Source organism: Sus scrofa, chromosome 15 (genome assembly GCF_054392235.1).
Source record: "Sus scrofa isolate SSC_HxYL_T2T_F1_AM1 chromosome 15, Sscrofa_HxYL_maternal_Yorkshire_Landrace_v2.0, whole genome shotgun sequence".
Classification (NCBI taxonomy): domain Eukaryota; kingdom Metazoa; phylum Chordata; class Mammalia; order Artiodactyla; family Suidae; genus Sus; species Sus scrofa.
Genome location: NC_139397.1, coordinates 82,193,283 through 82,215,924, shown reverse-complemented (window position 1 = coordinate 82,215,924; position 22,642 = coordinate 82,193,283). Strand labels below are relative to the sequence as shown.

General features: G+C 36.8%; 1 protein-coding gene across 4 annotated transcripts in view; it reads right to left on the bottom strand.

Moving 5' to 3' along the window:
* The window catches only part of TANK (TRAF family member associated NFKB activator), a 96,540-nt gene extending 82,905 nt beyond the window's left edge, over positions 1 to 13,635 (bottom strand). For all 4 annotated transcript variants that reach the window (XM_085001234.1, XM_085001235.1, XM_085001223.1 and 1 more), the window contains exon 1: positions 13,515 to 13,635. The gene's annotated coding sequence lies outside the window, so the exon portion shown is untranslated. The remainder of the gene's footprint in view (positions 1 to 13,514) is intronic.
* Between the last annotated feature and the right edge of the window lie 9,007 nt (positions 13,636 to 22,642).

Below are 22,642 nucleotides of genomic sequence, written 5' to 3'. Positions count from 1 at the left end.
TTTATTTTATTTTATTTTATATTATTTTAATTTTTGGCCTTTTTGCCTTTTCTAGGGCTGCTCTTGTGGCGTGTGGAAGTTCCCAGGCTAGAGGTCTAATCGGAACTGTAGCCACCGGCCTACGCCAGAGCCATAGCTACGTGGGATCGGAGCCTCGTCTGTGACCTACACCATGGCTTATGGCAACACCAGCTCCCCACTGAGCGAGGCCAGGGATTGAACCCGCAACCTCATGGTTCCTAGTCGGATTCGCTACCCACTGAGCCACAACAGGAACTCATTATTTTTTTTTTATTTTATTTGTTTTTGTGCAGTATGTTTTTATTAAGGTTAGAAATTGAGTTGAGACATTTATTTGAGGAATAACTCTTTCAAAATGACATAATGTTACTCCAGTTTTTCTCTTATCATTATAACAAGCAGTACTGGAGGGTAAAGTGGAATGAAGATGAGAACTGCAGGCTTATTAAAATTATTTTGGGACTTATTTTCAAAACTGCTTAATACTTTAGAGAGAGTTCTGAATATAAATCTAGAAACACAGAAAGATGACAGTATAAACACTTACTACAACTTGGAATGTCAGGTATGCATCAATGATCTCAGTCAAATCTTTGATGTGAAATATCACTATTAATAGATTCTGGTTGACTTCTGATATAGGATGACATCTGGACTAGCTGTTTGTGTCTCAGACTCTCTAAATTCAATGCCTAATGAAAAAATCAAGAAAATATGATAACTCATAATAGCATCAAAAGGCAGATTGATGACCAGGCCCAGTGTGTATGGCTGAGAAGCTGTGCCCTTGTCCAGGGCACCCAGCTGACGTAGGTGCTCACTTGCCAAGCCTCACCACCTTGGGCTTAAGTCTTCCAGAGTAGCTGTAACCCTGATAATATGTATCCTACTGACAGAATTTGCAAGAACTGCAGGGCTGAAATGGACATGAACTTTGTTGTCTGAAGATTTGAAGGTGAGCAAATCTGCCACTCTGAAGCAGAGTTAGAAATCTATCTGTAGAGTTTCCTGTGGCCCAGTAGGTTAAGGAGCTGGTTGCTGCTGTGGCTTGTGTTGGATCCCCTGCCCAGGAACTTCCACATGCCACAAGTGCAGCCAAAAAAAAAAAAAAGAAGAAGAAAGGCTGTCTCTCATGGCACTTACCAGTGAAATTGACAGTAACCCCACCACTATATGTAACCTACAGATAGTATTTTACATGTTGTTGCCCCATTGTCTCCCATTAGTACTTTTTTTTTTTTTTTTTTTTTTTTTTTTTTTGTCTTTTTGCCATTTCTTGGGCCGCTCCTGCGAGATATGGAGGTTCCCAGGCTAGGGGTCGAGGCGGAGCTGTAGCCACCGGCCTACTCCAGAGCCACAGCAACGTGGGATCCGAGCTGCGTCTGCAACCTACACCACAGCTCACAGCAACACCGGATCCCCACTGAGCAAGGCCAGGGATCGAACCCGCAACCTCATGGTTCCTAGTCGGATTTGTTAACCATTGCACCACGATGGGAACTCCCATCAGTACTTCTTTTTATTGTCCATTTTGGAGCTATGGTTTGGAGTATACCACATGACTCCACTGAGAGTGGACAGATGTGATACTCGGTATCTAAGGATATGTGAAGCAAGTAATAGAGGAACTGAGCAGACAGAGCTGTGTCTCTGACCCTCTGGGAGTTTAATCTTTCATATATGGCTCCTCTCAAGGAAAAGAACAATGATTTTTTTCTGGTTAACAGGGAATTCTCCTCCTCATAGTAAAATAACTAGGCAATAAAGGTGAGGGACCTCACCTCAGGCCAATAGGTAGTGACAAAATTGATAAATGCTAGCTTTAAGTCCAAAAGTTGTGAACTATGCATGTTCATATGTCTCCCAACTCAAGATCTGTGCCAAGGAACTAGTAGAAATCAGGCAGATAATGAGAAGAATCAAATAAAATCCACACATTTAGTTAACAGGGGCTATACAAACTTGGAATATGTGTGTAATATAAGACAAAGTATTGCTTTGAAAAGATTGTGCTCCATGAAGGAAGAAGAACAAAGTCCCCCCAAATCCTGAGAAAGTGAACACTTCAGAAAATGCTTTGACAGAAGCGTAGGTAAATGGAAAGAATCCAATTTGTATTTTCTCTGACACAAGAGATAAAATCTAAAACAAGATATTAGACTAAGATAAGAAAGTAGAAATAGGAGTTCTCCTGTGGTTCTCAAGTTGAGGATCTGGCATTGTCACTGCAGCAGCCTGGGTCACTGCTGTGGCTCAGGTTCAGCCGTGGCCTGGGAACTTCCACATGCCATGGGCAAGATCAAAAAAACCAAAACAAAGACCAAAAAACCCTCAATAGGGTCGAAGAGTGGTGGCAGGAATAAGAAAGCTCTAATATATTCTTTTTCTTATCTGCTATATCTGGAAAAAAGGAAATTATAGAAAGGCTTTCATTCTACTGATAATTTTACATATTTTAGATTTTTTTAAAAATATAAAGGTAAATAACTACAAGTAGAATTAAAAATTGTGTGTTTATTCTTTTATATTAATAGAGAAAGAGAGAAAAGAAAATATTGCTTTGTTACATAACAAAGAAGTAAAACTCCTCCTTCTCGCATTTATTCAGTCATCCAATAAGGTAGCTCTTGTGAGTATTCCTCTGCAACATTTTCTTGCATGCATATACTCTGTCCCCATTGTCACACGTTGTCCTCACTGTCACTCTCTGTCTCTATTGACGCCTTTTGTTCAGGCCATCATCAATTCATATTTACCATACTAGTCTCTTAACTGTTCTCCTATCCTTTTCTCTTGTCAAATTCTAAATGTAACTATGTTCCTTTAGCACCTAAGGTCACTTCCTATTAATCTTAGGATATAATCCAAACTCTAAAGATAATATAAGGCTTCTTCTTATTTCTCTAGACTCATATCCTGCCTCTTCTGATTTCTTCAATACCTCAAATGCTCCCTTTTCAAGTGTTTACTAATATGTTTTTCTAATCCTAGAACATGATCCCTTCACATTTGCTTGGTTTGTTGAGGCCTCAGGTGAATGGTCTGATTCTAAGCAGGAAGGGCCTTACTTGACTTCTCTTCCAGGTTATAATTATGGGCTCCTATTTCACCCCATCCTTTTACTTTTATGACTTGCATTAACTTGAAATCCCAAGTGTAATGCTTTTGAAGTTAGGATGGCAACTGATATTAAAGAAACTTGCAACCATCAGTCTGAAGCCTAGATGGTCATTGCCCTTGCAAAGATGAACTCGAGCTGATATAGGTTAATGCATGTAGGCTATAAATGAGAGTTTTCATTAATATTGCTGCATTCATATGTTGGTATCACCATTTTCTAATCCTATGTCTTTATTAAATTTGAGCTTTAGTTTTTTTTCTGTCAAGTGTAGATTATAATAATACTTGCCTCAAAGTTTGTGTGTGTGTGTGTGTGTGTGTGTGTGTGTGTGTGTGTATGTGTGTGTTTGTGTGCAATGAGATAATATATGAACAGGGCCTGGACTATAGGAGGAACCCAATAAATATTAGCTAATATGGTTGACACTTGAACAGCATGAGGATTGGAGTACGAACACTCTCCCTCCCCAAAAAGTAGTTGAAAATCCAGATATAACTCCACATCTATGGTTTTACATCTGTAGATTCAAAAAAATCACAGATTGTGCAGTACTGTAGTACATATTTATTGAAAAAAAATCCATGCAATTCAACTCCATGTTGTTCAAGGTCAATTGTTGAGTTAATATCTGTAACTTAAGTAGGTGGTTCTACATGTAGTTGATTTTTTTTCTTCCTTAGGGCCACACCTGTGGCATATGGCAGTTCCCAGGCTAGGGGTCAAATTACAGCTGTGGCTGGTGGTCTATACTACAGCCACAACAATGCCAGATACGAGCTGCATCTGTGACTTACACCATAGCTCACAGTAATGCCGGATCCTTAACCCACTGAGTGAGGCCAGGGATCTAACCTGCATTCTCATGGATACTAGTCACATATGTTCCTGCTGTTCCACAACAGGAAGTCAAAAAATCTCTTACTTTAAATTGTTTTATATTTGCTCAAAGAGCTAAAGAAAACCTTGGACAGTGAACCAAAATAAATCAGAAAATTATGTATGAACAAAATGAGATTATCAATAAAGAAATAGAAATTATAAAAAGGAACCAAATAGAAATTCTGTAGCTGAATAGTATAGTAAGTGTAATGAAAAATTCACTAGAGGGGTTTGGCAACAGATTTGAGCAGGTAAAAGAAGTTAGTGAATGTGCCAATAGGACAATTAAAACTGTTGAGATGGAGGAGCATAAAGAGAAAAGAATATAAAGAAAAGTGAATAGAGCCTAGAAAACTGGTGAAACATCATCTAGCAAACCAAAATATGCATTATGGTAGTTCTGAAGGAGAAGTGGGAGAAAAGGAGTGAAAAAAATATTTGAAGAAATAATGGCTGAAAACTTCCCAATCTGATGAAAGACTGAATCTGCCCAGAATTCAATAAGCTCAAGTAGGTTAAAATCAGAGATATCCAAACTGAGGCCCATTGTAATCAAACTGTTGAGCACCAAAGACAACAGGAGAATCTTGAAAGCATCAAGAAAGAGGAAACTCATTATATACAAGGGATCCTCAGTAAGATTAACAGCCAGTTTCACTTTGGAATCATGAAGGCCAGAAGGCAGTAGTATGACATATTTAAAATGCTGAAAAGAAAAATAGGTGTCAGCCAAGAATTCTATATCCAGCAAAACTATTCTTCAAAAATAAAGGAAAAATTAAGACATTATGAGACACACACACAGCTGAGAAAGATTGTTGCTAATAGACTTACCCTATAAAGGGAGTACTTCAGGCTCAAATGAAAGGCCACTAGACAATAATTTAGAGTCATTCAAAGAAATACACTTGGTTAAAGCAACTGTATAGGTAAATATAAAAGCCAGCATGATTGTATTTTTGTTTTGTATCTCCTCTTTTTATTTCCTACATGATTTAAAAGGAAACTGCTTAAAAATAACTATAAATCTATGTTAATGGGCACACAATGTATAAAGATGAAATTTGAGATTACAAGAATGTAAAGGAGGGAACTAAGCTGTATAGGAGTATACTTTTTTATATAATTGAGGCTAAGTTGGCATTAATTCAAATTAGATTGTTATAAATTCAAGTTTCTTGTTGCAATCCTCATGACAACCACAAGACAATATCTAAAAAAAAATAAATAAATAAAAGAAAATGAGAAGGGAATAATGTGATACACAGCAAAGAATCAATTAAATACAAGAGAAAGTGGTGATGGGTGAAGTGAGGACCAGAAAAATGGTATAAGGTACACAGAAATCAAATAACAAAACGGCAGAAGTAAACACTTCCTTATCAATAATTAAATGTAAATAGATTAATTTATTAATCAAAAGGCAAAGCTTCGCAGAATGGCTAATATAACATGATTAAACTATATACTGTCTGTAAGAGACTTACCTTAGCTCCAAAGACACAAGAAAGTTGAAAGTAAAAGGATGAAAACAGATTTTCCATGTAAATAGTAAACAAAAGAGATATGAGGTGGCTATATCAGACAAAATAGATTTCAAATTAAAACTGTCACAAGAAACAAAAAAAGGCATTATGTAAGAAAAAAGACCATTTATCAAGAAGATATTGCAATGTAACACCAAAACAGTAGAGCTCCCAAATATATGAAGCAAATACTGGTAGAACTGAAGGGAGAAATAGAGAGTACTACACTAACAGTTGGAGACGTCACTATACCTTTTTTAATATGGATAGAAAGACAGAAGCTCAAAAAAGGATATAGCAGCCTTGAATAATGGCATAAACCAACTAGACCTAATATATATAGAGAGAACTCCACCCAACGGCAGCAGAATACACGTTCTTCTCAAGTGGATATAGAACCTTCTCTAGGATAGATCAAATGTTAAGCCACGAGTATAACTTAAAAGATTGAAATCATGTAAAGTATCTTTTACAGCCAAATAGAATGAAGTTAGAAATCAATAACAGAAGGAAAACAGAAAAAAAATACACAGAGTCAAATAACACATTCTTAAACAACTAATGGTTTAAAAAGGAAATCACATGGGAAATTAGATTTACTTAGAGATGAATGAAAAAAAATCATATCAAAAGTTATAGGCCATGAAAGCAGTACTTGGAGGGAAATTAATACAAGTAAATGTCTACATTAAAAAAGAAAGATCTTAAATCGATAACCTAACTTTACATCATAAGGAAGTAGAAAAAAAGAACAAATTAAATCCCAAGCTAGCTGAAGGAAGGAAATAATAAAGATTGGAGCAGAGACGAGTGAAAAAAGAATAGAAAAACAATGGCAACAATGAAATCAAAGTCAGTCATTTGAAAAGATCAACAAAATTGACAAAACTTTAGCTAGACTTATAAGGGCAGAGAATAACAAATAACTAAAATCAGAAATGAAAGTGAGAACATTATAATCCCAAATAAAAATGACAAGGATTATAAGAGAATAGTGTGAATAATTATATGCCAACAAATTAGATAAGCTAGATGAAATGTACAAATTCCTGGTACACAGAATACCAAAACTGAATCTAGAAGAAATTAAAAATTTAAATAGACCTATAACAAATAAAGAGATTAAAATAGTAATCAAAAACCTCCCAACAAAAAAAAGTTCAGGACCAGATGGCTTCATTGGTGAATTCTACCAAACACTATCCTTCTCAAAAATCTTAAAAAAATAGAGGAAGAGAGAATATTTCCTAACTCATTCTATGAGGCCAGCATTTCTGTAATACCAAAGCCAGATAAAGATACTACAAGAAAAGAAAGCTAAAGACCAGTATTCTTCATAGATGAAGATGCAACAATTCTCCACAAAACTGAATCCAGCAGCATATTAAGTGGATTATTCGTCATGACCAAGTGTGATTTACCCCTGGAATGCAAGGGTGGGTAAACATAAAATCATTCAATGCAATACACCACATTATAGACTAAAGGAAAAACATCCTTATGTGATAATCTCTATTGATTGATAAAAGGCATGTGATAGAATCCAACACTCTTTCATGATTAAAAAAAAAAGAAAACTAAGAATACAAGGAAACTTTCACAAAGAGAATTTATGAAAAACCCACAGCTAATACTATATTGAATGGTGAAAAATTTCCTCCTAAGATCAGGAACAAGACAAGGGCATGTTCTTCCATTACTGCAATTCGACATTGTCATGGTATTTCTAGCTGGAGCAATTATATCAGAAAAAGAAATAGAAGGCGTCCAAATTTAAAAGGAAGAAGTAAAACTATTTCTATCTATAGATAACATTATTTAACATGTAGACAATTCCAGAGAATCCAAAAGAAAGCTGTTTAGAACTAATAAATGAATTTGGCAAAGTTGCAGGATACCAGATCAACACTCAATAATCAGTTGTATTTCAATGTCACCAATGAACAATTCAAAAAGGAAATTAAGGGAATTTCAATTGTGGATCAGCGGTAATGAGCAGTAAGGATGCAGGCTTGGTGCCTGGCCTCAGTCAGTGGGTTGGGGATCCGGCATTGCTGTGAACTGAACTGTGGTGTAAGTTGGCTGTGGCTTGGATCCCATGTTACTGTGGCTGTGGTGTAGGTCGGCAGCCGCAGCTCTGATAGACCCTTAACCTGGGAACTTCCATATGCCACAAGTACCACCCTAAAAAGCAAAAAAAAAAAAAAAAAAAAAAAGAAAGAAACAATTTAGTTTATAACAATATCCAAAAGAATGTAATATGTTAAGAATACATTTAACCAAAGAGGCAATAAGGCTTGTGTACCGAAAACTGCAAAACATTGCTGGAAGACATTAAAGAAGATTTAAATAAATAGAAAGACGTTCTGTGTTCATGGATTGGAATAATTAATATTGTTAAGATGACAATGATCAGCAGATTTAATGTAATCTGTATCAAAATTCCAACGGCTTCTTTTCCCCCAGAAGTTAAAAAAAGCAAATCCCCAATTTCATATGGGATTGCAAGGAGCCCTGAATAGCCAGGAAATATTGAAAAATAAAAATAGAATTGGAGGATTCACACTTCCCAATTTCAAAACTCACCTACAGAGCTGCACTAATTGAAACAGTGTGATACCAGCATAAAGATAGACATATGGAACACAGGAATAGAATTGAGAGTCTGGAAATAAATCCTTACACCTATGATCAATTGATTTTGGCTAGGGTACAAAGACCATTCAAAGGAGAAAGAATAGTCTTTTCCTCAAATGATGTTGGAACAACTGATATCCACAAAGTAATAAAACTATGTACAAAATTAACTCAAAATGGAACAAAAATCTACATATAAGAGCTAAAACTATCAAACTCTTAGATAAGAGGTAAGTCATCATGACCTTGAATTTGCCAATGGATTCTTAGGTATGATACCAAATCATGAACAAAAGATCAAGAAGGAGTTCCCGTCATGGCTCAGCAGAAACGAATCTGACCGGTGTCCATGAGGACTCAGGTTCAATCCCTGGCCTTGCTCAGTGAGTTAAGGATCTGGCATTGCCATGAGCTGTGATGTAGATTGCAGAAAAGGCTCAGATCTAGTATTGCTAAGGCTGTGGAGTAGGCCGGTGGCTACAGCTCCTATTCAGTCCCTAGCCCGGGAACCTCCACATGCCTTGGGTGTGGCTCTAAAAATCCAAAAAAAAAAAAAAAAATCAAGAAAAAAATTCATTGGACTTCATAAAAATTTTTAAAAATAAATTTTGTGCATTGATAGATGTCGTCAAAGGGAATCTACAGGAGTTCTTTTGAGGCACAGTTAAGGATCTGGCGCTGTAACTGCAGCAATTCGTATCACTGCTGTGGTGTGGGTTTGACCCCTGGCCTGGGAACTTCCACACACCACACGTGTGGCAAAAAAAAAAAAAAAAAAAAGGCAATTGGCCAACAATTTATGAAAAGATGCTCTATACATTAGTAATTAGGGGAATGTAAATCAAAGCCATGATATGGTATCATGTCACATCCATTAGCATGACTATGATAATAATAATTTAAAAAACCCAGAAAATTACGGATGTTGACAAGAATGGAGGGCAATTGGGACTCTTGTACATTGCCTGTGGAAATGTAAAATGGTTTAGCCACTGTGGAAAACAGTGCAAGTTCCTAAAAAGTTAAACAGAATTACCATATGACCCCACAATTCCACTGCTAGGTATAGAATTGAAAACACATACTCAGACAATGTAATGCATGGTCATAGCAGCACTGTTCACAGTAGCCAAGTGAAAATAGCCCAACTATCTTGTCCATCAGTAGATGAATGGATAAACAAATTGTGTATATACATACAATAGAATATTATTTGACAATGAAAGGAATGAAGTACTGATACATGCTACAACATGGATGAATCTTAAAACATGATGCTAAGTGAAAAAACCTAGACAAAGTCTTGATTTCACTTATATGGATATTCAGAACAGGTATATTCATATAGACAGAACACAAACTGGTTGTTGCCAGGGATTGAGGAGAGCAGGAAATGTAAAGCAACTGCTTAATGGGTACAGGGTTTCCTTTTGGGGTGATAAAAATGTTTTGAAACTAGGTAGAAGTGGTGGTTGCACAACATTGCGAGTGTACCAAATGCCACTGAATTGTTCACATTTAGTGAACACTATGAAATATTTAATTTCATTATGTGAATTTTAACCTCAATTTTTTAAAAAAGGAAAAAAATAAAGAACTCTGCATAAACTATAAACTGTTAATAAAGATGTATCAATATTGTCCCTCAATTTGTCACAAATGTACCATACATTAAGATGTTAGTAATAGAGGGTATGTATGACTGAATCATTTTATTGTGTAGCAGAAATTATCATAACCTTGTAACTCTTGTAACTCAACTACATTTCCATAAAACTTAGAAAATAAAATAAATAACAAAAAAAGACATAAAATTGGAAAAAAGTAATAGAAGAAACTGTGTCTTTTGAGGGGTGGGGGACAGGAAGGAGGCAGGGTGATACATGGGACCTCTCTGTAGTGTTTTAATTTTTCTCTAAATCTAAACCTGTTCTAAAAAGATAAAGTCTATGAACTAAAACAAACAAACAAACAAAACCCTTTATTGTCCTAAATAACTCTTGGATCAAAGGGGAATTAAAACTGCAATTAAAAAAATCAAATAATAATAATGTGAAAACGACATATCAAAAACGTAACAGCAGTTAAAATGGTACTCAGAAAATTCCTAGCCTTTCACTACAAAATAAGAAAGAAAAAAAATGAACAAGCTAAGCATTCATCTCTAAAACTGAGAAAACTAAAGTAGTCTAAAAAGAGGGAAAGGCAGTAAGAAAATAGTAATTAAGATAAAAGCAAAGCCAATTATTTAAAAGAGCTAACCGTAAAAGTGACACATCCAAGAGATTAACCTTTTGATATGTTCAGTCATTAAAAAGAGAGAGAAAAAAAAGGACAAAATTAATAATGAAAGGGTTATCCATATGGTTTTGAAGATGGCAAAAAAGTAAAAACCATGTATATTAGTGCATTTGAAAAATTTGATGAAATTTTGTTTATTAAAAACATGAATAACCTAAATTGTTTGAAAATAGCGTAAAACCTGGATAGGTAATAGCTGAAAATACTGAAAAAACTTTTAAAGATTACTTCCAAAATTGGATGCTAAGGACAAAGTGTATGAAGATTTGCTCTTTAAACATTTCAAGGAGCTGATAACTCCCATTAAACTTTTTTAGAACATGGAAAGTTTTCGTATTTTTATCAGAAAATAAAAAATACAGATTAATTTTACTTAGAATATGGATGCAAAAATTCTCAATAAATTCCAGACATATATTTTCTCACCATTAATTGGTATAAGATTAATCAATTTGGACACCTATTTCACATACCACTCTTTGTTGTAACTGAATTGTGGTCAACTAGCACTGTTAAAATAGGGAGAAAGCTTTTTGCACAATATGTAGGAACAGCTGCTTTGTTTGAGAGTCTGGTTGCTCTGCCTTGATAGGGTTCTTTGGCTCTGCCACATTGTTTTCATTCTTTTCTGTTAATTTGAGTTGTGAACTGAATTGTGAAGCCAAAATAATAGAGGAGAGGCGTTTAAGCATGTGGATTGAAGAGAAAATGTGGAAACGTGTAAGTTTAGCTTATTTTGATCAACCGATTTATTTACTTAACCAGAGCAATAACAAAATACACTTTATAACTACAAACCTACTTTTATTACCGAGGGATGATTTTTAATAACATGTACTTTTTTGGGAAAGAATTAATCCTTTATTGCGTGGACTTTTCTTCTTTTTTCTGGCCATGCTGGTGGCATGGGGAAGTTCATGGGCCAGGGACTGAACCCATGCCACAGCAGTGACCTGAGCTACAGCAGCAACAGTGCTGGATCCTTAACTGGCTGAACCACTAGGAAACTCTAATAACATGTAATCTTTTAAAAAGTGCATTTACTCTATTGTGTAACAGAGAGCAGTTTATAATTTAAAGTAAAAAACAAAAAACCCATACAGCTGTCTCTGGTGATAGCAAGAAAACAATAAATATAGTTTAACGTGAAGTTTTGATACACTTTTGGCAAACCAGGGTTAGAAGTATATTTGGTAGCTATTTGGTTTTTATGATTAATGTGTTTATTTCAAACCAACTGCCAACGTCATACTTAATGTTAACCACTAGGGAAATTCCCACTGAGATCAGAACAAGACGAGGTTGGCTGCTATCTCCTCTGTTATTAAACACTGTTCAAGAAGTTCTGGCCAATGTGTTGAGGAGAAAAAAAGAAGACAAAATTATATTTTTCCTATCTAGGCACCACATGTGAATCACCTAAAATAATTTAGAATAAAGAAAGTATCAGTATAATGATTGGACACAAGACAAAATTAGGATATCAAAAAATTTCCTAAATGTCAGCAGTAATTAGTTATAATATACAGTGAAAAGAATGTCCCTGTCAAGATAGCATCCCTATTCACACATGAAGAAGGTAAAATATTTTGGAATACATTTTATGATAAACAAACAACCTATGTTTCCTGAGGCCTTAATACACGAAGAGAAAGAATGTTTGCAGATAGGAAGGTTCTGTACTGTAAGGATGATGGTTTCCTTCAAATTAATACTTTTATGTTTCAAAAAATTCCAACTGGTGCTTTTGGGGAAGGATTTGAGATTTATTTTAAATCTTCCAGTTGGTCATTTCTTTCATTGTCAACAAGTGTTTAAGAGAAATAATTGGACGCTGCTTTAGGGCCCTAGTTGGCTGCCAGCAGGAATTTAGGTCAGTTTGGATGTGGTGTCCAGCTTCAGGTTCCCCCTTCTGCATGGAGACAGACTGATATATGCACCTGTGCACAGGTGTAAGTGTGCCCTGGAGGGAAGGAGGGCATGGGGAGGGTGAGTGAAGACAACAGAGCCCTAGATATGATTTCTAAGTTTCTCTGAATGACTTGGTTTCTCTGTGACCCTGACCAAATATTGTCCTTCCCCTCATCCTTTGGGATAAGATCTCTCAAAACACTTTTCAAATTTTATGAGAAGGCAGAGCAGTGGTAACAGAGAGCCATGAAAAAGAAGTGATGTGGATTTACAGCTAAGCCCTGGCTCTACCACTGACTAGCTGGAAGATTCTGTGACTATTTACTCCAGCAGACACTCAATAAATGGCAGCTATTAATGTAACAATAGTGATGATTCTTGGAGTTTAATCTTTTTGAACTGTCAACTTTTCCTAGGATTATTCTTGAGAAAATATTACACAACTTTTAATATGTACTTTTTGTGAAAATAAAGGCCAATTGGCAATAAAATAAGAATGGATTTATATTATTGTGTAAATTTACATCTTCCAAGATAGAAAATGCAACATTTTTAAGGTTGATATTTTACTGTAAAGAAACATTCATTAACATGTATTTCTTAGAAGATGGAAAAATACAAAATGTGAGTTAATGTTTGAATAAATACCCTGGATCAGGCTGGAATTGATCTTTAAAAATTTAACCAAAAAAGTATGAGTATATGTAGCATTAGTTTGCTTTTCAACCTAGTCAACTATATACAACTTAACTTATGCCAAATATATCCCTTTTAAGTCTATGTTGTAAATAATACTCATTGGAAAAGGCTATATTCCAGACACAAACTTAAAAAAATCATTTTAAATAGAGACATAAATTCTATCTTAAAAGTTGAAAAGAACGCACAAAGATCACAGTATCGAAATTTTCCCCTTAGTCTTGGCTAGGGACCCCATTTTTAGAGGCCAAATTTCTAATTATGGCAGCTATGGCAATGAATAAAAGGCATTATATCATGTCATAAATTACTCACTTAACAGAAGCAATTGTAGGACAAATCTGCAACACTGCAGTTTAAGACATCCAGGCCACCTTGCTAATTTGAGAATCAGTAGAAAGTACTAAAGTTTTGATTACCTCTTCTCCAGGTTACAAGTCTTCCTTCATGGACTATATTGTTCCTTAAAAAAGTAAAGGGTCTGGAAGCTTTCTCTGCAGGCTCTAGCAGTGCTGCCCAGACGGTCCTCAGATCTCCCTTGCGTTAAACTGGGAACTTCCACTGAGAAATCCCCTGACTTGAAGACTTCCTTTTTTGTAACTATCAACAGCCAATCATGGCTAGATATTGAAATGAAGCAAAGACTACCAGAAAATATTCTGTAAACCACTGTGACTGTAGCTCTGACTTCCTTTTGAAGCAAAGACGCTTTACTTGAAGAGTTAGGACATTTTCACAAAAATCCAGAAATTATAAACCCTCAAATATATTTGGATTAAACACATTTTCATGTAAGAACCTTTAAAAGTAAGCTTATTTGATTAAATGACTTTTATAGATTTTAAGAAGTCACTTTTTGACCTAAGCAGTACATTTATCAACAGGAGGTGAAGACCAGATTTGAGTGTAATTGTCTTGGCTTCATGGTCTATAGAGGCCACTGGATGAAGTCTCCTAGTAATAGAGTTTATGCTGAATTCCAGAGCCAGGTACTTAGAAGAGAGGGGTGAAGCTCAAGAGTCTTTTCCCTGAGAATTAAGATTTGCTGTTTATGTGAAGAACTGTATATGCCAGCACACTGGGGAAACAAATTACGAATGCACATATTTTTTTCAGGCTACTTGGAGCAAAACATCAAGTTCTACATGCAAATGGAAGGTGGCATATGCACCCCAACCATTTTTCTTTGTTATAAAATTTTAGAGCTGGGAAATGTCCTTAGACACCATCTGTTCCATTTCCTTTTTATTACAGATGAGGAAACAGGAGAGGGTAAATGCTCAAAGACACAAAGAATGTTAGAGGCAGCACCCAGATTCACATTCATCTTTTGTGTCTGAATGTATTTCTCTCAGGGTATCAAGTTCTTGACCAGGAAATGGATTGTAGCTATTGATCAGTCTCCTTGTTCAACTCCTGCACTTTGTGGATGAGGACTCTGAGATCTATGCAAAGGCTCACGGTTAATATAAAGAACTAGAATTTATTTTTATTTAAAAAATTTTTAAATTTAAATTTTTTTTCCATTGTAGTTGATTTACACTGTTCTGTCAATTCCTACTGTACAGCAAAAGGACTCAATCAAACATACATATATTCTTTTTCTCATATTATCCTCCATCATGAAGAACTAGAATTCAGAACTTTTGATACTGTCTGGTTTCTTTCCCATTTTAAAACACCAACCTTTCTTAAATTAGATGTTAAACTTGAGCTATTTCTAATCATTAAGAAATTATTCTATAAAAAGGAAGTACCTCTGAATTAATCTAAAGTGATTACCAAGCTTATAATTAAAAACATTCCATTTACTTATCAAATCTATAAGATGTATTAATTTCCTTTAGCATCTTGTATTTTATAATTAGCTTATTGATATCAAACATTAAATTTTCTTATATGTAATGGAAAAATAAAAACCTGTTTGATACTGCAAATACAACAAAACAAAACAAAAAAGGGAGATAGCAATTGGTGGAAGGAAAATTTTCTTCTCAAGAATTTACATTTTTGAATGAGCATGATTTTTAAAACAGTTTTGGGGGAGTTCCTATTGCGGCGCAGTGGAAACAAATCCAACTAGGAACCGTGAGGTTGTGGGCTCAATCCCTGGCCTCCCTCAGTGGAGATCTGGGATTGCTGTGAGCTGTGGTGTAGATGGCAGATGTGGCTCAGAACCTGTGTTGCTATGGCTGTGGTGTAGGCTGGCAGCTGTAGCTCAGATTGTACCCCTAGCCTGGGAACTTTCATATGCCATGGATGCAGCCCTAAAACGCAAAAAACCAAAAACAAAAAAAAAACCAAACAAAAAACTAAACAATTTTTCGGTTTTTGTTTGTTTGCTTGTTTAGTTGTATTTTTAAAGCAGTGCTGATGTATTGACAGGGATATGCCCCTTTTTCTCTCCATTCTGGGCCTCTTCCCTTGTCTATTTAGTTTGGCATGTCAGCTTGGCATAAGTCCAAACTCTGGCAGAACTTGCTGATCCTCAGGCTGGTGGATCACCACTTGCAAGAAGGTCCTGAGGCCAAGACAGGGAAGCAGAGACACTTTTTGAGGAAATTTTGGCTGTGTGCATGGAATTAAAAACCTATGCCATGGACTGGTTCCAATTCTAGGCAAAACGTGGGAGGTGGATGGAAGTTTTATCTTTGTTGTCTTGGTGGTTCCTTTTCCTATTCCCTCCTCCTCCTTTTTTCCTCTCAGAGTCATAAACCATGTGACCGGGGCAGATAAATCTACAGAGATTTCTGTGGGGAGAGGAAGGAGCAAATTGGTACTGAGCCAGGATTGGCAAGGGTTAGGGCACAATGGTCAGAACAAGAAGGGATACAGGGGATGGGAGAGTTCCAAGCCCAAATTAGAGGATGGGAGGCAAAAGCTAGGTTTTCATTCAGGCAGAAGTGCATAAAGAATGAAGAAATCACCACCGTGGGACACCAAAGTTCTCAAGGCAGTTCTGGGTGAAAGGCCTCCCTAAGAAGAATTCCCCTTCCCTGGGGACAGTGCAGAGCACAAAAGCCAGTGTTCTTCATTGCTGACTGGGATGCAGGGATAGGCTTCCTCCTTCAGGAGGGGGCCCAGGTGTCTGTAACTATGGCCAAGAAGTTAGTTAGACAGCCGGGCTCTGTGGGGTAGGTGTTTAATTGGGAAATTTGGTTCAGTCAATCACAAGGACACCTGCAGTATGAATCCATGTTGTAGGGATGGTTTTTGTGGGAGGAGCAGAATTTTCTAGCCTCTACTTGCTAGTGGGCTGATGTTCCAGGATTTCATTGGCTCATAGCCACAGCAGGGCTCAGACTTGTGGGTGCGATAGATACTCTTTTTTAGGCTACCCCTCCAATCTCTGTAAACTTCACTGGGGGCAGTAGTTGGTATCACTACTTTGCAACTTAAGACAAATTTATGCCAAAGTATGGCTCCAGCTGGGATATTTTCGTCTTAAGTCTTAAAGAGTTGTAGAATTAAAGTGTTCTTATTTAATTGCGTTTTGGGCCATAGTGAACAAGGAAAGGGGATTTGGTGGAAGTAAGGAGGAGATAGGAAAGGGGAAAGATTTTTATTCCTTGCAATTCTTCTACTTAAGCTGTAACCTAAGTTAATGATGGGCCGTGTAGCAGTAGGGACCTGTCATCTGCATGCTGGCTTAATTATTTACACAATAATCATGTATTATCTGTTATGTGTTAGATTCCATGCTGAGTGTAGGATTTCTTAAAATGCTTTTCCTTGCCTTTGAGGAGCTCGTGATCTTTATAAAGGAACAGACAGGCAAACAACCTCTGCCATTGCTAAAGATGAGAGCAGAGATTCGTACAAGGTGCTGTGTTGTCAGAGAAGCAGTTCTTAGCACTGGAGTGACTCATGAACAGATGCCCAGACATTCAGGAACTGAATAAGCCAAAGGATCAAGGGTTAAAAATCAATGTTGTACCTTTTTGCATAGTCTCAGTAAATTTACTCGGATTTCTTTTAGGCTAAACTTGTTGCTTTTTGCTCATTTGCATAGCTTTATAAGTAAATTTTTTCTAAAGTCTTAATTTGCTTTTTCAACATTATTGAGGGTTATTGATAGTCTTGGTGATAGTTAGATAGACAACATTTTAGGGTTTTGGGCATCTATCCTTAAAAAACAAAGCTGTGAGCTACACCCATAGCCAGAGGACTTAAAAGATATATTAGGTCTGTTATTTTTGAGATGAGGACTCTGGCTTCCCCAGTACTCTGTCATCTTCATGGTATGATGGCTACATATTTTTGGCTATCAAAAAAAAAAAAAGAGGACATTCTGTGATATATGATGAAATGAAGATTAATAGAGCTACATCCAAAAATAGCTTGACAAACTCATGTTATGGGCTAATGTCACATTAAACATAACAACAGTAATTATAAAGTTGTATAGTTGTTATTGCAATTTACAACCTACAATCATCCTACAACCATCCACCACCCTACAAACAAACAAAAAATGAAAAAAAAATTGCATAAGCCCAGAAAAGGCTGGGGAGATGCAATTTGTAGTGGTCGTACAAAAATAACTTCTTTTACTTGAGGTGGCAATATGGGGATATTAAAAAATTCCAAGATGAATAGGACTTTTGAATTACCTCGAGAATAAGGGAAGCACTAGTTCTTCTTTCAGATCCATCTTTCCAGGTACCACTCTTTAAAAAGACCATAGACAAACTAGTTATTAAATACTCATCCATGTTACATGTGTATGATTGTAGGAATGAAAGATGTGTAACTTGAAAATGAGAAGGACATAACAATATTTAAATTCAATTAAATTCTTTTATATAGCTCCAAGGTAGACGTCAGATTGCTAAGTCGCAGCTAAAAGGAAAACAAATGATGGAAAGATCATTATAATAGTAAGAATAATAGTAAGTCAAACTTGGGACATAATGAGTTCCATGTTCCAGGGGACATCAAGCATAGGATAAATGGATACTGCTTGGCAATATTGAAAGTCTCCAAAATCTCAGAGGAGATAATATTGCCTAATACCTATATAACATTTATTGTGGTCCTGGCACAACCCTAAGTGCTTTACATGTATCATATTATTTAGCACAAATGAACCTATCTACAGAAAAGAAACAAACTCATGGACATGGAGAACAGACTTGGTTGCCAAGAGGGCGGGGGAGGGAGTGGGAGGGACTAGGAGTTTGGGGTTAGTAGATGCAAACTATTGCATTTGGAGTGGATAAGCAATGAGATCCTGCTGTATAGCCCAGCAGAATATCTGTATAGCCCGGCAGGAACTATATCTGATGACTTGTGATGGAACATGATGGAGGATAATGTGAAAAAAAGAATGTGTATATATGATAACTGGATCACTTTGCTGTACAGCAGAAATTGATAGAACATTGTAAATCAACTACAATAAAAAAATTAAAAAAAATCCTTATAGGTGCCCTATGAGGAAGGTACTCTGTGATACAAAAACTGGAGCATGAAGAAGTTAACTAAGTTATCCAAGTACGTGTAGCCAGTAAATGGAAACCTAAGCATCTGTCTCCATGCTCTTAACAACTTCACTATAGTGCAGGTAGGAAGTCCATTAAAATGTACTTTATCGAATACAGATTCCTTCATTCTCTTCATTCCTTCATTCACTGAAAGCATTTAGAGGTGGTGAAAAGAAATCTAGATATTTTCTATCACTGTGTGTTCCTTCTCATGTCCAATTTTGAAAGTTTGCAGCCTGACAAGAAGTTAACAAACTGAGAATAGGCCATCTCCAACCCCTGCTTAACAGCTACCTGGTATGGTTTTTGGTTTTCAAGAGCATCTTTTCAGAGTTACTAAGGCAGGTGTACTTTCCTATTTATGGTGGGTAGCTTTTCATCTTCAGGCATTCTGTAGGCCAGTTGGCCTCTTCCCAGAGTGAGTAATTCAAAGGTTAACATCATACCAGAACTCTGCTACAAATCGTTGTGGTATCTCAGACTGTAGTACAATACTGTTTCTCTAGTATGTGAGTGAGTCTCTGAAATGGATGCCTTTTACAAAATTGCTCACCAGAGTGGGTTGAGTGTCATTACATTGGCTTCAAGTCAAATATTTTTCAGACGGCATTGTCATAGGGACTTTGAACATTAGAACTGCAAGCCTCCAGTTGGGCACCTAGATGAATTTTATCTGTTATTTATGTAAGATGCTTAAGAAGCAAATTGCTCAGTCGCATTCATAGGGCCTGAAAGAATTCAAGCCCCATCTATGCCCTATCTCCTTGAGAAGAGTGGTTGGGGGTAGGGCAGGGTAATAGAGCTGTTGAAGATTCTGATTTATGTCCCAGATCATGTACCTAGATCCCAGATATGGAATCAGAAATTTTATTTTGTTCCTTGGATTTTTCAGACCCTCAAATCTAAACCCAGATCTAGTCCTCTTTGTTTGTTTGACTCATTCTTTTTCTCTGAGTGGAGCTCTTCGGTTGCAACATTACAGAGGATTGTCCGTATAAGTAGTGTGTTTTCATCAAATCTGTGGATTATGACCTTTTCATTTACAGCGTATAAGTAAAAGTTACAATAGACACTATTTCTTTTTCCTGGGCTACCTGTGTCAATGCAGACACTATGTCAGTTAATAAAGTTCATGAGTAGATTTCCTGCTGTGGCTCAGTGGTTACCAGCCCTACTAGTATCCATGAGGATGTGGGTCCAATCCTTGGTCTCTCTTGGTGGGTTAAATATCTGGTGTTGCTGTGTGCTGCGGTGTAGGTTGAAGACACGGCTTGGATCTGGCGTTGCTTTGGCTGTGACACAGGCCAGCAGCTCTGGTTCAACCCCTAGCCTGGGAACTTCCATATACCATAGGCATGGCCCTAAAGAGCCAAAAAAAAAAAAAGGGTGCATGAGTGCCCCTATGCAGCACCAAACTGTGTGAGCCAGTCTTTAGCTTCAGAACTGTAGGAACTCTTTCTGACTCTGCTTCGGAGTCTCCTGGGAAAAAAAGACAAGCAGACAGACATACACCATTCACCATTCTATATTTCAGATAACACACACTGATGGACTTTGGAGTGAAGGAGTCTTATCTGTTGAAAACTTTGCCAGGAGTCCTAAATCTGTGTGCCATGTGGCAGGGATGCCTCTGACCCTAAAACAAAGAAAAAAAGAGCATTTTAGTTAGTCACACTGAGGAAACACATCAAAGAAGCAGGAATCAGAGGAGTGTTAATCACAATAACGTACCCCTAGCTCCCTCCCCTCCCGAAGGATGAAAAAAAAAACAATACCCCATCTACTTTGTTTGGCCTTAGGACTGGCATCCAAGAATGGTATAATCGGAGACAGAAGGAGAATGAGAAGGGGAAAACGGGATGGTACAGAAGTGAGGCTTATGTTGAGAAGTGGAGGAGGTATGAGACTTGCTGCCTTTTCTCAAATGCCAGTTTAGGAAAAAAGGTAAGCCTTGGTGCAGATTCAATTGCCATTAGTTGAGGAAGATGGCAGGGCACATTTTATTTCTGTAGATTTACTTAGCCTTCAATTCTTTCCCCTTCTAATCTGTTATAGATAGCTTACTAAGTCTCATTAAAAAAAAAAAACCGTGATACTTTCCATGGGGTACAAGGTGAACATAAAAAATCTTTATAAGGTAACAGAATTTCATCAGGGAATGAAGGCGCCTCATCATGGAAAGGTTTGTTTCAAGTATTATGCATTCTACTTTCTCTTTTAGTGATCAAGGTAGCAATACATTTAGTTTATTGCCCAAATGGCCCTTTTATTTTGATCTATGGACTAGAATTGCTCCTGTTTAAGGTTAAAGAATGAGTCCCACAGGCATTTTCTTTCTGAACAGAGAAACCCAGAAAGTGGTTTATATTTTAGAATGAAGAAAATAGAAATTACTTGGATCCTTCACAGAGGTCTGGAATTTATAAGTTGTGGAAAACAAATTTTGCATTATCTAAAACATATTTATTTTAGATTTATAAATTCATGAAATTGAAATTGCTATGAGATGATTAAGGTCATCAATAATTTTATGTGAGAGCACACAGCACAGTAATTTAGTCCTGATATAGTTTCTAATCTTGGCAGGATTAATAATTCATACTTGTAATTCTATATAAATCAGATAAAAAACATGTTAGCCCATCTATAACCTCTAAGACACAGTGACAGTAAGAGAGAAATTAGAGAGGAGAAAAGAGTGAGAGACAGAAAGGATAATTCATAAACTCTGGGTTTTTCTATGGCTTAAATATAATACGTCAAGCTTTCAAAGGTTTGACCTTTGAAAGCGATTTAGCTTGACTCCAGGGGGGATGTTGGGAGGATTAACTTGCTGAATCTTGGAAAAAGATTTCAAGATTCCTTGTGTATTATTTATTCTTCTGTTTACTGGTAAACAGAAGAATAAATAAAATCCCATCATGTTTGGTGGGATGCCAGAGCCATGATGAAAAATTCCATAAAGATGGGTTCCAAGTAAAATCACAAGTTATTGTTTAATGGGAAAAACTGAGGTAGTGCTAGAGGTATAGGGGTGTGTGTGTGTGTGTGTGTGTGTGTGTGTGTGCACGCGCGTGTGTACATGCTATTCTTTAGATAACCTTGTTATATTCCTGTACTTCAAAGAGGAAGAGACTGAGACTCAGATTGATTTTCTCAATATCAGGCAGCTGATTGATGGTGTTGACATCTTTCCACTGGAATTAGAGATCCTAGATCCAAAGTATTTCATCATCTCTGACTTTATAATTTGAGGATGCTGTTAAGGTTTGAGAGCTGAGTGATTCCATGACTGGAGAACTTCAGACTACTCTATTGGCAAAAGGCCTATGTGCTTAGTCTCTTGTCTTTGGGTTACAGTTTTTTGTTTTGTTTCGTTTTTGTCTTTTTGCCATTTCTAGGGCCACTCTCGCGGCATACGGAGGTTCCCAGGCTAGGGGTTGATCGAAGCTGTAGCCACCGGCCTACGCCGGAGCCACAGAAACGCGGGATCCAAGCCTCCTCTGCGACCTACACCATGGGTCATGGCAACGCCGGATCCTTAAGCCACTGAGCAAGGCGAGGGATCGAACCCGCAACCTCATGGTTCCTAGTCGGATTCGTTAACCACTGTGCCACGACAGGAACTCCTGGGTTACAGGTTTTAAAATGTCATTCGAATGGGGAAAAAAAAAAAACTTTCTAGGAATACCTCCTTCCTGTGTCATTCATTTACTCATTAGTCCTCATTCATCAATTTCTCTATGCTGATCACCTCCATGCAGAGTGCTATAGAACCAACGTCCTTTCTGTAGCAGATTAGAAGAAATAAAAAATCACCTCTTTGTTGAGAGACAGTCTTGCAGAAGGGTTAGGCATGCAGTTACTGGAGCCTTATTGCCTAGGTTCCAAATCCTGACTCCATTCTTGCATTGCTCCTTGGCCTAAATCTTGTGGTTGTTTTGAGGATTAAATGAATGAGTATATATCTAAAGCATTTACAACACTGAGCCTATAATGGGATGATATGAGATTTTTGTTGTTTATTCTTTGTTATATTTTTATTCACTGTTTCTGTAAAA